This window comes from Bubalus kerabau, chromosome 19, assembly GCF_029407905.1.
Source record: "Bubalus kerabau isolate K-KA32 ecotype Philippines breed swamp buffalo chromosome 19, PCC_UOA_SB_1v2, whole genome shotgun sequence".
NCBI lineage: Eukaryota > Metazoa > Chordata > Mammalia > Artiodactyla > Bovidae > Bubalus > Bubalus kerabau.
In genome coordinates this window covers 23,052,153-23,064,813 of record NC_073642.1, presented here as the reverse complement: position 1 = coordinate 23,064,813, position 12,661 = coordinate 23,052,153, and the positions used below count along the sequence as shown (strand labels likewise).

Below are 12,661 nucleotides of genomic sequence, written 5' to 3'. Positions count from 1 at the left end.
TCTTTTTTGACTGTGGCCCTCCATAAGAAATACATTCTACATCTCAACCCAGAATATATATGCCCATGCACACAGACACACACACACACCCACACCTCTGAAACAAAACATTTCATGAAATATTACCATTATTTTATGCAATTCTTTCTGATATTTTCAATTTTATATTTTTCTTTTTAAATACTGATCATTGATCTTCAGACCCATTATAGGGCTCCAAAATGCCTTGAAGGATATTAAGAAAAGGCTAGACTATTATTCCCTACTATGTTTGCATTTTCACTTAAATATCCATACAGGAGGTGACCTGAAGTTTGCCATGTTTACCCGTCCAGAAATCAGCAGGACAGGCAACACTCTCGCAGGATGTGGTGGAAGAGGGGCTAGAAGGATTGGCAGGAGCCATGTTTGGGTTTCTTTTCCCTTCTCAGTAAATATTTCCTGATACCAGTATTTCTCAGAAACCATAAATGCCTTCTCATTGTCTAGGTTCAGATACAGACTGAACTTTAAACAAGACTAGGCTACTGACAGCGTATTACTGGAGACAACTGTTTATTTGAATGAATGCAATCACAAACTAAAATAAAAGGGAAAATGATATATCTCAGTTGTGACAAAACGTAGAAGCCATCTTACTCAACACTGTTGGAATGCTACGGGGACAGGAAGTATCAGCCCCGAGAAGACTGGAACCTGAGAAAAGATGAAAATATCAACTTTATTACCAACAAAGCTGAGCTAAAAAATGTCCTGGTCAATGACCTGGTTAATGACCAAAAGCTTTTTACTATTCTTTGAATTAAAATAGTCTCCCCCAAATTCCAACCTCCACTTTGCAGAGGCCTATCAGCTTTAGCCACGTATGATTAGGAAGGATTGCCCTCTAAGTCCCTGTGTGTGCGCATGTGCGCCTGCGCTCAGTCATGTCCAACTCTCTGCAACCCCATGAACTGTAGCCCAGTAGGTGCTGTCCATGGGATTTCCCAGGCAAGAATACTGGAGCAGGTTGCCATTTCCTACTCCAGGGGATCTTCCCAACCCATCTCTAAGGGCAGGTAGATCCAAATTCACCAGTTAGGTAGATCACTCCTTCTGGAATAACCAGCACAAATTCTCCCTTATCTCACCTCCTATGGGGAAAAAATGTTTTTAAAGGAATAGGACATACGTATTTTTCCCTGCCCAAACAAATCAATCTGGCCCAATGGTTGGTCAGTTAATAGGAAAAGTATATTAAAGTGACAAATACAAACCTTAACATTTCATTTTCACTTCAAACCTGTAAGGAACACCCACTTGCCAATCTTTCGGTGTGAGGGCAAACCTTTTATTTGAGCAACGGTGGCAGTTAGAATTCTTAAGTTGTCTTTCTTACGTAATTCATATCCATGATGTATTTTCTATGCTTTCCAATTTGGTTTTTTTAAAGTTGACTGAGAGGGACCTCCCTGGCGTCCACTGGTTAGGACTCCACGCTACCACTGCAGGGAGCATGGGTTCATTCCCTGGTTGGGGAACTAAGATCCAGAATGCTGTTCAGCACAGCTGAAATAAAATAGAATAATTTAAAAAATAAAATTGACTGAGGACTTAAAATTTCCTCCAAAGCAATATAAATAGAGGCTCCTTCTTTTAAAAAAATATCCTTTATATTTCTGCTTCCCACGTATGGTTTGCTAGTAATTTTCATGTGGTCTTTAGCTAATATTTCCAAAGCATTCAACTGACATTTCATAGAAACAGCTCCTTCTCTTTCAGGCTTATGTCTTATCAGTTTATGTAATTTTAATTAAATCAGTTATACTCTGGCAAATAGCTGTCATAAGCAGTTTTGGGACCAACCACAACAGACTCTTGTTAGGTATCTAACAAAACTGGTAGGAAGATGTATGTATACATTCCAGATGTAGACTCACTAATCCAAAGCATTCAGCAGGCATGGAAAGTAGTCAATATATTTATTTGGAGGGAATGGAAAGTGTTGATTCCAGCTAGTTCATTAAAACTACCGAATACTCATTTTACTAGTATAGCCAACTCTGGGCGTGTGTATCTTAACCATCCCCTTGCATCATGTGTACATTTTATAAATGTTTATTGATATTCAGGACAGCTCCTGATATTCAGGACTATACTAGGCCCTGAAGAAGCACAGCTCACTGAAGAAGAAACTGGTACATGAACAGGATGAAGAGGCAGGTAAAGACAGAAGAACATTAAGGGCCAAATCCCTTTACCTTCTCTCTCAGTCCCCTCAAAATCCCTGCCCCTCCATTCCCATTTAGCTAAAAGATAGCTCTAACTATCTTAGGATTGGTACGGCTATGAAAGAAATCCACATAGTAATACACCTACTACACTAGTATATATATAGGGCTTCCTCACTGACTCAGGTGTAAAGAATCCTCCTGAAATGCAGAAGACAGTTTCGATCCCTGGGTCTGGAAGAGCCCCTGGAGAAGGGCATGGCAACCCACTCCAGCATTCTTGCCTGGAGCATCCCATGGACAGAGGAGCCTGGCGGGTTATAGTCCAGGGGGTCCCAAAGAGTCGGACACGACTGAAATGACTTAGCATGGTGCATGTATACACACACACCTTATGTATTTTCCATTGCTAATAAGAAGATGCAATTGGCCCATTCAGAGAAAGCTGTAGCAATGGGAATTTGTATAATCCTCTTAAAAAACAATTTGACAATACTTCTGAAGAGCCTTAATAGAGATGTGACTCTCTTTTGACTCATGAGTACCACTCCTAGAAACTTTTCCTTAAGAAAAATTCCTCCCTCTTTTTCACTAAGATGGCACTGAAGGCAAAGAAGGAAATCCTTGCCCCTCCCAAAGCCAAAGCCAAGACCAAGAAAGCAGCGTTGAAAGGCATCCACGACCGCAAAAAAAAAAAAAATTTGGATGTCACCCACCTTGCCACAGCCTAAAACACTGCAGCTCAGGGGGCAGTGCAGACAGGTATCCTCAGAAGAGTGCCCCTAGGGAAAGGAAGCTTGACCACTGTGCCATTATCAAGCTCCCCCTCACCACCAAGTTAGCCATGAAGAAGATAGAAGACAACACATTTGTGTTTATTGTGGATGTCAAGCATCAAATCGAACAGGCTGTGAAGAAGTGGTATGACATTGATGTAGCCAAGATCAACACCTTGATCAGATGTGATGAAGAGAAGACGTATGTTTGCCTGGCTCCTTACTATGATACTTTGGATGTTGCCAACAGTTTGGGATCATCTAAACGGAGAAGGAAATGGCAACCCACTCCAGTATTCCTGCCTGGAGAATCCCAGGGACAGAAGAGCCTGGTGGGCTGCTGTCCATAGGGACGCACAGAGTCAGACACGACTGAAGCGACTTAGCATGCATGCATGCATTGGAGAAGGAAATGGCAACCCACTCCAGTATTCCTGCCTGGAGAATCCCAGGGACAGAGGAGCCTGATGAGCTGCTGTCTGTGGGGTCGCACAGAGTCGGACATGACTGAAGCAACTTAGCAGCAGCAGCAGCAAACTGAGTCCAGCGGGCTAATTCTAAATATAAAAGTTTTCACTAAAAGAAAGAATCCTCCCCAGGGACGTCCCTGGCAGTCCGGAGGGTAAGACTTTGCCTTCCAATGCAGGGGGTATGGGTTCAATCCCTTGTCAGGGAGTTAAGATCCCACATACCTGCCTGGTGGCCAAAAAACCAAAACATAAAACAAACAATATTGTAACAAATTCAATAAAGATTTTAAAAGTGGTCCACCTTAAAAAAAAAAAAAAGAATCCTCTCCAAAAGTGAACAGCCACGTGCATAATATTTACTGTAACCTTATTTGTGATAGTGAAAGTTTGAAACATATGAATGATTAAGTAATTTATGGCTTGAAATATTGTATAACTTACCACTGAGTAAGCACCCAGTGGGGTAACAGAAAAGTATTAAATGAAAAAAAGATACAGTTTGTTCAACTACACTGAGAACTACCAATTAGATACTTGAAAAGGGTGAACTTTTGGAAATTCCCCAGTGGTTCAGTGGTTAAGACTCTGGGCTTTCACTGCTGGAGCCCTAGTTCAATCTCTGGTTGGATCCTGGTACAGCCAAGGAAGTATAAAAATAATGAAAGGGTGAACTTTGTGAATCATGTTCATTTCTTTTAAAAAGATATAACTCTCCAGTTTTACTTTTGTATCAGCCAAGATCAGCAGGAAACAGATGGCCTGCTCAGGGAGTGTAACTGAAGACAGTTAATGAAGGTACAGTGTACAAAGATGTGGGCAGGGTTGAGGGAAACCAACCAAGGATAATGAAGTACCCCAGGGCAGTTATCTGCCGAGAAGCCATTATCAACCATAGGCCTGAAGAGGCAAAGAGATGGAACCAGTGCCCAGTGAGAGCCACAGCTGAGACAGAGGGCCAATGGGAACTTCTAGGAACACGGTTCTTTCTCTCCATCTCTCTCTCACTTCTGTGGTACCTCCCATTGGCTGAACCCAAGAGGAAGTCTAAGGGCAAATGAGCCCAGATGACATTGTCCTTCAAGGTCAGCCTCTGGAGAAGGACCGAGAGGGGTGGATTTGGAGGCAGCTTATCTAGCAGATAGGTGATCATATAACAAGGTGAGGCTGGTTAAACATATGGCCAAGGACCTTAAGGGAAACCTGGAAAATTAGGGCTTGTAGAGGTAGTTAGAGAACAGCAGGATGGATAGAGGGGGCAAGAAAAATTGTTACCTCAGGCTGAGACAAGGATGAGAGCCAGAGGCAGGAACAGTTTATTGTTTGGTCAAATACTGAGCTAGAGCCCGAGCTCTGGACTCATTAATAGGAGTACGTGCATGCCCAGTAGCTTCAGTGGTGTCCAGCTCTTTGTGACCCCATGGACCATAACCCACCATTCTCCTCTGTCCATGGGATTCTCCAGGCAAGAATACTGGAGTGGATTGCCATGCCCTCCTCCAGGGGCTCTTCCCAACCCCATTAATAGGAGATACAGAACTAAATCAGAGTGGCACATCAGAAATTCTCCACCTGTTGGCTATTACCTTGTATTTCTCCTTCCCAGTGAAACTTCATGCCTTCAACAAATAATTGTTTTAGTACTTAGTATGTGCCAGGAACTGTTAGGCCCTGAGGATTGGAGAATAAACAAAATTAACTTAACATCCTTGCTCTCCTGGAGTTTACATCCTGGTGGCAGGGAGAGACAACAGATAAGTAAATATAAGTCAGGGGTGATAGGTGCCATAAAAAAAAAAAAAATGCAGGAGAGCAGGGAAATAAAATCCTGTCCATTTTACCTCTTTTAAAAAGCCCATGTGTGCACGCGTACCAAGTCGATTCAGTCCTGTCTGCCTGTTTGCGATACTATGGACCATAGCATCAGGCTCTTCTATCCATGGGATTCTCCAGTCAAGAATACTGAAGTGGGTTGCCATGCCCTCCTCCAGGGGATCTTCTGAGCCCAAGGATGGAACCCAGGTCTTCGATCTGGAATCCACATTGCAGGCAGATTCTTTATCTTCTGAACCACCAAGGAACCCCCCCCCCCCGCCACACACACACACACATACACACAAAACAAGTCCCTACATGCCCGCAAACTCCAGAGCTCCTGAGTAAATCAGGACTTCGATCTGCACTACGATGAGACTATCCTAATTGACCTTCCAGCCTCCAGCAAACTCCATCTAGTTCTGCACTCTGCTGTGAGGATCTTTCTGATCTTATCAGTGTGCTCTGCTCAGTCATTCAGTTGTGTCCGATCTTTGCAACCCCATGGACTGTAACCAGTCAGGCTCCTCTGTTCATAGGTTTTTTTCAGGCAACAATACAGGAGCCGGTTGCCATTTCCTTCTCCAAGGAACCTTCTTGACCCGGAGATCGAACTCTCATCTCCTGTGTTGGCAGGCAGAATTTTTACCACTGATTCACCTGGGAAGCCCCGTTCTTGTCAGTGCCTTGCCTTAAAAAAAGTACCCGTCAATGCTCTTATTTGCTTATCATGTTGTATAATGCCTAACCTCTGTCTAATGGATCTTATCTTCTGGATCTATCACTTGCATATACCTCTTTCATTCTCCTTTTCCCTAATTGTCTGTAGTCTATTGACCAAGCTGCACTTTCTCTCATTTCTGTACTATTGTCCCTGCTGCTCTTTCCATTTGGAACATTCACCCAAACTCCCTGCCTCCTCCCAAGGTTGGCAATCTTCTCCTACTTATTCTTCTAAGCCCATTAATTCCCACCTTTTGGTCAAGCTTCCCTGACCTTCCCTGGCATGAGGGAGTGTCTTCTAGTTCCCACCTTTGTGTTATCAGTACATTAGGCACCTCATACCATACAATCCTAGTTCTTGGATCTCAGGTGTACATGATGAGGTTAAATATGATCCATGAGTCAGGGATCCTATATTCTTTTGCTCATGTGTGACCATCTTTTGCTACTTATCCCACTTAAAAACTACAATTGACAACTTACATATACCCTCCCCCCAAATCCAGTGCTTAACCTTTCTTTTTCTTTCAGTTTTATTGAGATATAACTGATATGCAGCACTGTGTAAGTTTAGGTGTAGAGTTGTCTCTCAGGTTGTTGGAAGAGGGTGTTTGTTATGACCAACGTGTTCTCTTGGCAAAACTCTGTTAGCTTTTGCCCTGCTTCATTTTGTACTCGAAAGCCAAACTTGCCTGTTATTCCAGGTATCTCTTTGACTTCCTACTTTTGCATTCCACTCCCCTGTGATGAAAAGAGTATGTTTTTCTGGTGTTAGTTCTAGAAGGTCTTGTAGGTCTTCATAGAACTGTTCAGCTTTAACTTCTTCAGCATCAGTGGTTGGGTCATAGACTTGGATTATTGTGATGTTGAATGTTTACCCTGGAAACAAACTGAGATCATTTTGTCATTTTTGAGATTGCACCCAAGTACTGCATTTTGGACTCTTGTTGACTATGAAGGCTACTCCATTTCTCTAAGGTATTCTTCCCCACAGTAGTAGATATAATGGTCATCTGAATTAAATTCGCCCATTCCCATCCATTTTAGTTCACTGATTCCTAAAATGTTGATGTTAACTCTTGCCATCTCCTGCTTGACACATCCAATTTACCTTGATTCATGGACCTAACATTCCAGGTTCCTATGCAATATTGTTCTTCACAGCATCAGTCTTTACTTTCACCACCACCAGCTGCTGCTGCTGCTAAGTGGCTTCAGTCATGTCTGACTCTGTGCGACCCCAGAGACGGTAGCCCACCAGGCTCCCCCGTCCCTGGGATTCTCCAGGCAAGAACACTGGAGTGGGTTGCCATTTCCTTCTCCAATGCATGAAAGTGAAAAGTGAAAGTGAAGTCGCACAGTCGTGTCCAACTCTTCACGACCCCATGGACTGCAGCCTACCAGGCTCCTCCGTCCATGGGATTTGCCAGGCAAGAATACTGGAGTGGGTTGCCATTGCCTTCTCTGTTCACCACCAGACACATCCACAATTGAACATCATTTCTGCTTTGACCCAGCCTTTTCATTCTCTCTGTAGCTATTTCTCTTCTCTTCCCAAGTAGCATATTGAACATCTACTGATCTGGAGGTCTCATCTTCCAGTGTCATATCTTTTTGCTTTCTCATACTGTTCATGGGATTCTCAAGGCAAGAATACTAGAGTGGTTTGCCAACCCCTTCTCCAGTGAACCACATTTTGTCAGAACTCTCCACCATAACCTATCCATCTTGGGTGGCCCTTCACAGCATGGCTTATAGCTTCACTGAGTTACACAAGGCTATGATCCATGTGATCATTTTGATTAGCTTTCTGTGATTGTGGTTTTCATTTTGGAGTCTGCGGATTTGTAGTCTTGCTTCTTCTGTCTGCCCTCTGATGGATGAGGATAATAGGCTTGAGCAAACTTCCTGATGGGAGGGACTGACTGTGGGGAAAACTGGGTCTTGCTCTGGTGGGCAGAGCCATGCTCAGTAAATCTTTAAACCAATTTTCTGCTGATGGGTGGGAATGTGCTCCCTCCTTGTTAGTTGTTTGGCCTGAAGCAACCCAGTCCTGGAGTCTACAACCTCTATGGTAGGGCTAATTGTGACCTCCAAAAGAACTTACGCCAACGCACATCTCCCAGGACTGCTGCTGCCAGCGCCCCTGTTCCCATCAGCAGGTGCCGAACCACCCCTCTGCAGGAGACCCTCGAACACTCACAGGCAGGTCTGGCTCCGTCCCCTGTGGGGGTCACTGCTCCTTTCCCCTGGGTTCTGGTATGCACAAAGTTTTGTTTGTGCCCTCCAAGAGTCTGTTTCCCCCAGTCCTCTGGAAATTTCTGTAATCAAATCCCTGTAAGTTTCTGTACATTTAGGTGGACAGCATAATGATTTGAATTCCATACATTATGAAATGATAACCACAATAGATTTGTAAACACCCATCATCTCTTATAGATACCTTATAAAAGAAAAAGGAAAAAAATTGTTTTCCTTGTGCTGAAAATTCTTAAGATTTCTCCCTTAACTTTCATATATAACATACCTCAGTATGTTATATGCTAAATTCTATGACTCATGTTGTACATTGCATTCCTGCCACTGGATGTTGAAAGCTGGTAACTTTTGACCACCTTCACCCCATTCCCCCTCCCCATCCCCCTCCAAGTACCACTTCCTCTGGCAAGCACAAATCTAATCTCTTTTGCTTGGAGTTTGTTTGCTTGTTTTGGGGGAGGCTTTTTGAAGTATAATTGACCTACAACATTATGTTAGTTTCCTGGTGTCTGGTATGGTGATTTGATATTTCCATACATTATAGAATGATCTCCACCACATTGCTTAATCTTGTATTTATCATATTCTTGTTCTTAAAAATAATTAATATAAAAAATAAATATTTCATTATATATATATATGTATATACATCAATGCTTGCTCGTGTACTAAGTCACTTCAGTCATGTCCAACTCTTTTGAGACCCCATGGACCATAACCTGCCAGGCTCCTCTGTCCATAGGATTCTTCAGGCTAGAGTACTGGAGTGGGTTGCCATGCCCTCCTCTAGGGGATATTTCCAACCCAGGGATCAAACCCACCTGTCTTATTTCTCCTGCATTGGCAGGTGAGTTCTTTACCACAAGTGTCATCTGAGAAGTCCTATATATATCTATATATATATATTTTTTACTATACCACACAACGTGCAGGACCTTAGTTCCCTGAGCAGGGACTGACCCCATACCCTCAGCAGTGAAAGCTGCGGAGGCCTAACTACTGGACCACTAGAGAATTCCCAAAAAATTATCTTTAAAAATTGTCCCAGCTTTATAAAAATTTAAAGTTAAAAGTCTTGCTTTTTAAGGGAACCCTCCTCTACTGTTGGTGGGAATGTAAATTGTCCTTTTCTCATTAATTTTCAGGATTTCTTTATATGTTCTTTTAATAATCTTTTGCATTTTTTTATTTGGTTGGAATTCAAACAAACAGAAGAAAAAATTTTTTTAATTTTCAAAAATTTGTATAAAAGACCCTGATGCCGGGAAAGACTGAAGACAAAAGGGGAAGGGGATGGCAGAGGATAAGATGGTTAGATAGCATCACCAACTCAATGGACATGAATTTGAGTAAACTCCATGAGATAGTGAAGGACAGGGGAGCCTGGTGTGCTGCAATGGATGGAGACACAAAGAGTCAGACATGACTTAGCAACTGAACAACAACGAAAGTGTATTTACATACAGACATAAGTATATAATTTTGTGTATGAACATGTGCATATATTCCCAAAACATGTATTATTAACTATAGTTGCTTATTAAAATGATATAATTCCTTACTTAATATCCTGGGATTTCTTTTTTTTTAATTCAACTATAGTTGATTAACAATATTGTGTTAGTTTCAGGTATACAACTTCAGACTCATTCCATTATAGGTTATTACAAGATATCGAATATAGTTCCCTGTGCTATATGGTAAATCCTTCTCATTTATCTATTGTATATATAGCAGCGTGTCCTGGGACTTCTTTTTTACTCTTCTTGTTTTATTGCTAAGATCCATCTCAGCTCTGTTGCATGTAGCTGAGTTTATTGTGGCTGCTGTAGACTATTTCGATGTGTGAATATGCTAATATTGCTTTGTTGCAGGCAGCAAACACTCTTGGTGCTCTGTGTTCTTCCCTTTGGCCCACATCTGGTTTTAGCTAAGTATGTGGTAGCCAGTTTCATGGGACCTCCCACTTACTGACAATGCCCACCACAAGTGCTAGGCCTGGGGCCTCTCCGATTTCTGCTCTACCGCCTTCTCAAAAGCCCTAAGAGCCTTCCCAGTCCTCTCCCAGGCAGAGACTGAAAGTAAAGAGCCTTAGCCCTCAACTAATGGGGGAACTGAGCCAAGGGATAAATGCCCAGGCTCCTTTCCTTCGGATGGACAATTCTGGGAGGCATTTTGCATATTTCTCAGCGGTCTCTATGGAATCACACGCCTCACATTGGCTTTTCCTGCTGCTTTGCCTCAGCTCTCTCCCTCTTTTTCACTCCTCTGCCAGAGATCACTTCCCAAATAAATAACCTGCACCCAAGTCCTCATCCCAGTCTCTGCTTTGGGGAACCTCCAACTAACACAGCCACTTTACTGATAAGGAGCATTCAGATTGTTGCAAGTTTTTGCTATTGCCAATGTGCTACTAAGAATATTCATATAAAACCCGCTGATGCACAAGTGCAAGAATTTCTCTTGCATATTTACTTACTTGGCTGTGTTGGGCCTTAGCTGGGGCATGCAGGATCTTCATTGAGTCACGTGGGAGCTTTCCTTTTGGTGCATGGACTCTCTAGTTGTGGTGCGCAGGCTCAGTATTTGTGGTGAGGGCTTAAATGCTCCACGGCATGTGGAATCTTAGCTCCCTAACCAGGAATCAAACCCACGTCACGTCAATTAAGGCAGATTCTTAACCACTGGACCACCAGGGAAGTCGCACAAATTTATACAGGAGTAAAATTGTTGGGTCAAAAGTTAAGTGAACTTTCAGCTTTACAAGATAATCCCAAACTGCTAATCAAAGTGGTTTTTACCAATTTACAGTTTCAACAACATTGTATAGGTGATCTTATTGTTCCAAATCCTCAACACTTGGTTTTGTCAGATTTCTTAATTTTCATCTCTCAGATAGATATCAAATAGAATCTCATTGTGGTCTCAATTTGTACTTCTTGCTGATTAATAAGGTTGAACATGTATTTGTATATTCATATATTCACATTTTTTGGACCATAAATGTTTCATCTTCTGAGAAATTCTTTTCAAATATTTTGTCCCTTTTTCTATTTGGTTGACTGTTCTTTCCTCATTAATTTTACTAATTCTTTTGCAGTTATGTTTATTCTCCTTTGAAACTTAGATGCTCAAAACAAAATTAACTATAATCTTCACTGAATATTACCTTTTTCTTGCTTACAAAATTAATGCATGCTTATTTTTAAAGAAACATATCATACAGATATGTTTAACTTAGAAATTCTTCCTTACTATCAGCTCCACCCCACCTCCAAGAAGGAATAACTCCCATGAATATTTGGGGGAATTTTGTTGTCACATCTCTCACCCAGATTAGATTGATAATTTCTTAAGGGTAAAGCTGTGTTTGTTTTTAAATTATTCTTTATTTTTTTATTATTATTTTTAAATTTTGGCTATGCTAGGTCTTCATTGTGGCCAGTGGTCTTCTCTTGTTGCCCCGCAGAATGCAGGATCTTAGTTCCCTGATCAGGGATCAAACCCATGTCCCCTGCAGTGGAAGGCAGATTCTTAACCACTGGCCTGCCAGGAAAGTCCAAGGACTGTGTTGTATTCATCTTTATATCCTCTTTCCAGGCATAGTGCCTGGTTTAGAGCAGGAACACAATACATTATTGTTGAATGAATTGCTGAAAGCTGGGTTAGAACAGAAATTTTGAAGTTACAAGAAGACTTCAGTTTGGAACAGAGGATTTGTGTAAAAGTGGGAGATAGCACTGCTAAAATGTGTTGGGGTTTGATTACCCAAAGTCTTGGCCGTTGGGCCAGAGTGTTTGATTATCTTAGAGGCAGCCACCCGGGAAGGCATTCAAGAATTTTCAGGTGGAGGGAGGTTATTTGTTTTTTGTTTTTAAACCAGCAACAGAGAATCTAACACTGATAATCCAGTCATCTAATGACAATATACAGGATATAAGGGGGAGGAGGTTGGAGAAAATGAAACTGAAGACAGAAAAATGAATGAATTGGGCTTCCCTGGTGGCTCAGTGGTAAACAATCCACTTGCCAATGCAGGAGACATGGGTTCGATCCCTGATCTGGAAAGATCCCACATGTCTCGGAACAACTAAACCCATGCGCCACAACTACTGAACCTGTGCTCTGGAGCCCGGGAGCCGCAACTACTGAAGCCCACAAGCCCTAGAGCCTGTGCTCCCCAAGAGAAGCCACAGCAATGAGAAGACCATGCACCACAACTAGAGAGTAGCCTGGCTATCCTAGAGAAGAGCCCATGAAGCAACAAAGACCCAGCACGGCCCCCCAATAAATAGATAAATAAAATTATTTTTTAAAAAAAGAAAAATGAGTGAATCAAGAGGTTATTAACTTCTGGGGGAACCTAGATGCTCATGTAAAGCATGAGAACAGTGTCTCAGAAAAATAGACA

At 42.1% G+C, this 12,661-nt stretch overlaps 1 long non-coding RNA gene across 1 annotated transcript; it reads right to left on the bottom strand.

Annotated features, from left to right (window-relative positions):
- Positions 1-572: 572 nt before the first annotated feature.
- LOC129634200 (uncharacterized) lies at positions 573-10,823 on the bottom strand. Its single transcript, XR_008705470.1, has 5 exons — positions 10,730-10,823; positions 8,195-8,312; positions 5,295-5,484; positions 5,040-5,124; positions 573-696 (listed from the first exon to the last, which is right to left on the bottom strand). It is a non-coding gene; the product is annotated as an uncharacterized LOC129634200 (long non-coding RNA).
- Between the last annotated feature and the right edge of the window lie 1,838 nt (positions 10,824-12,661).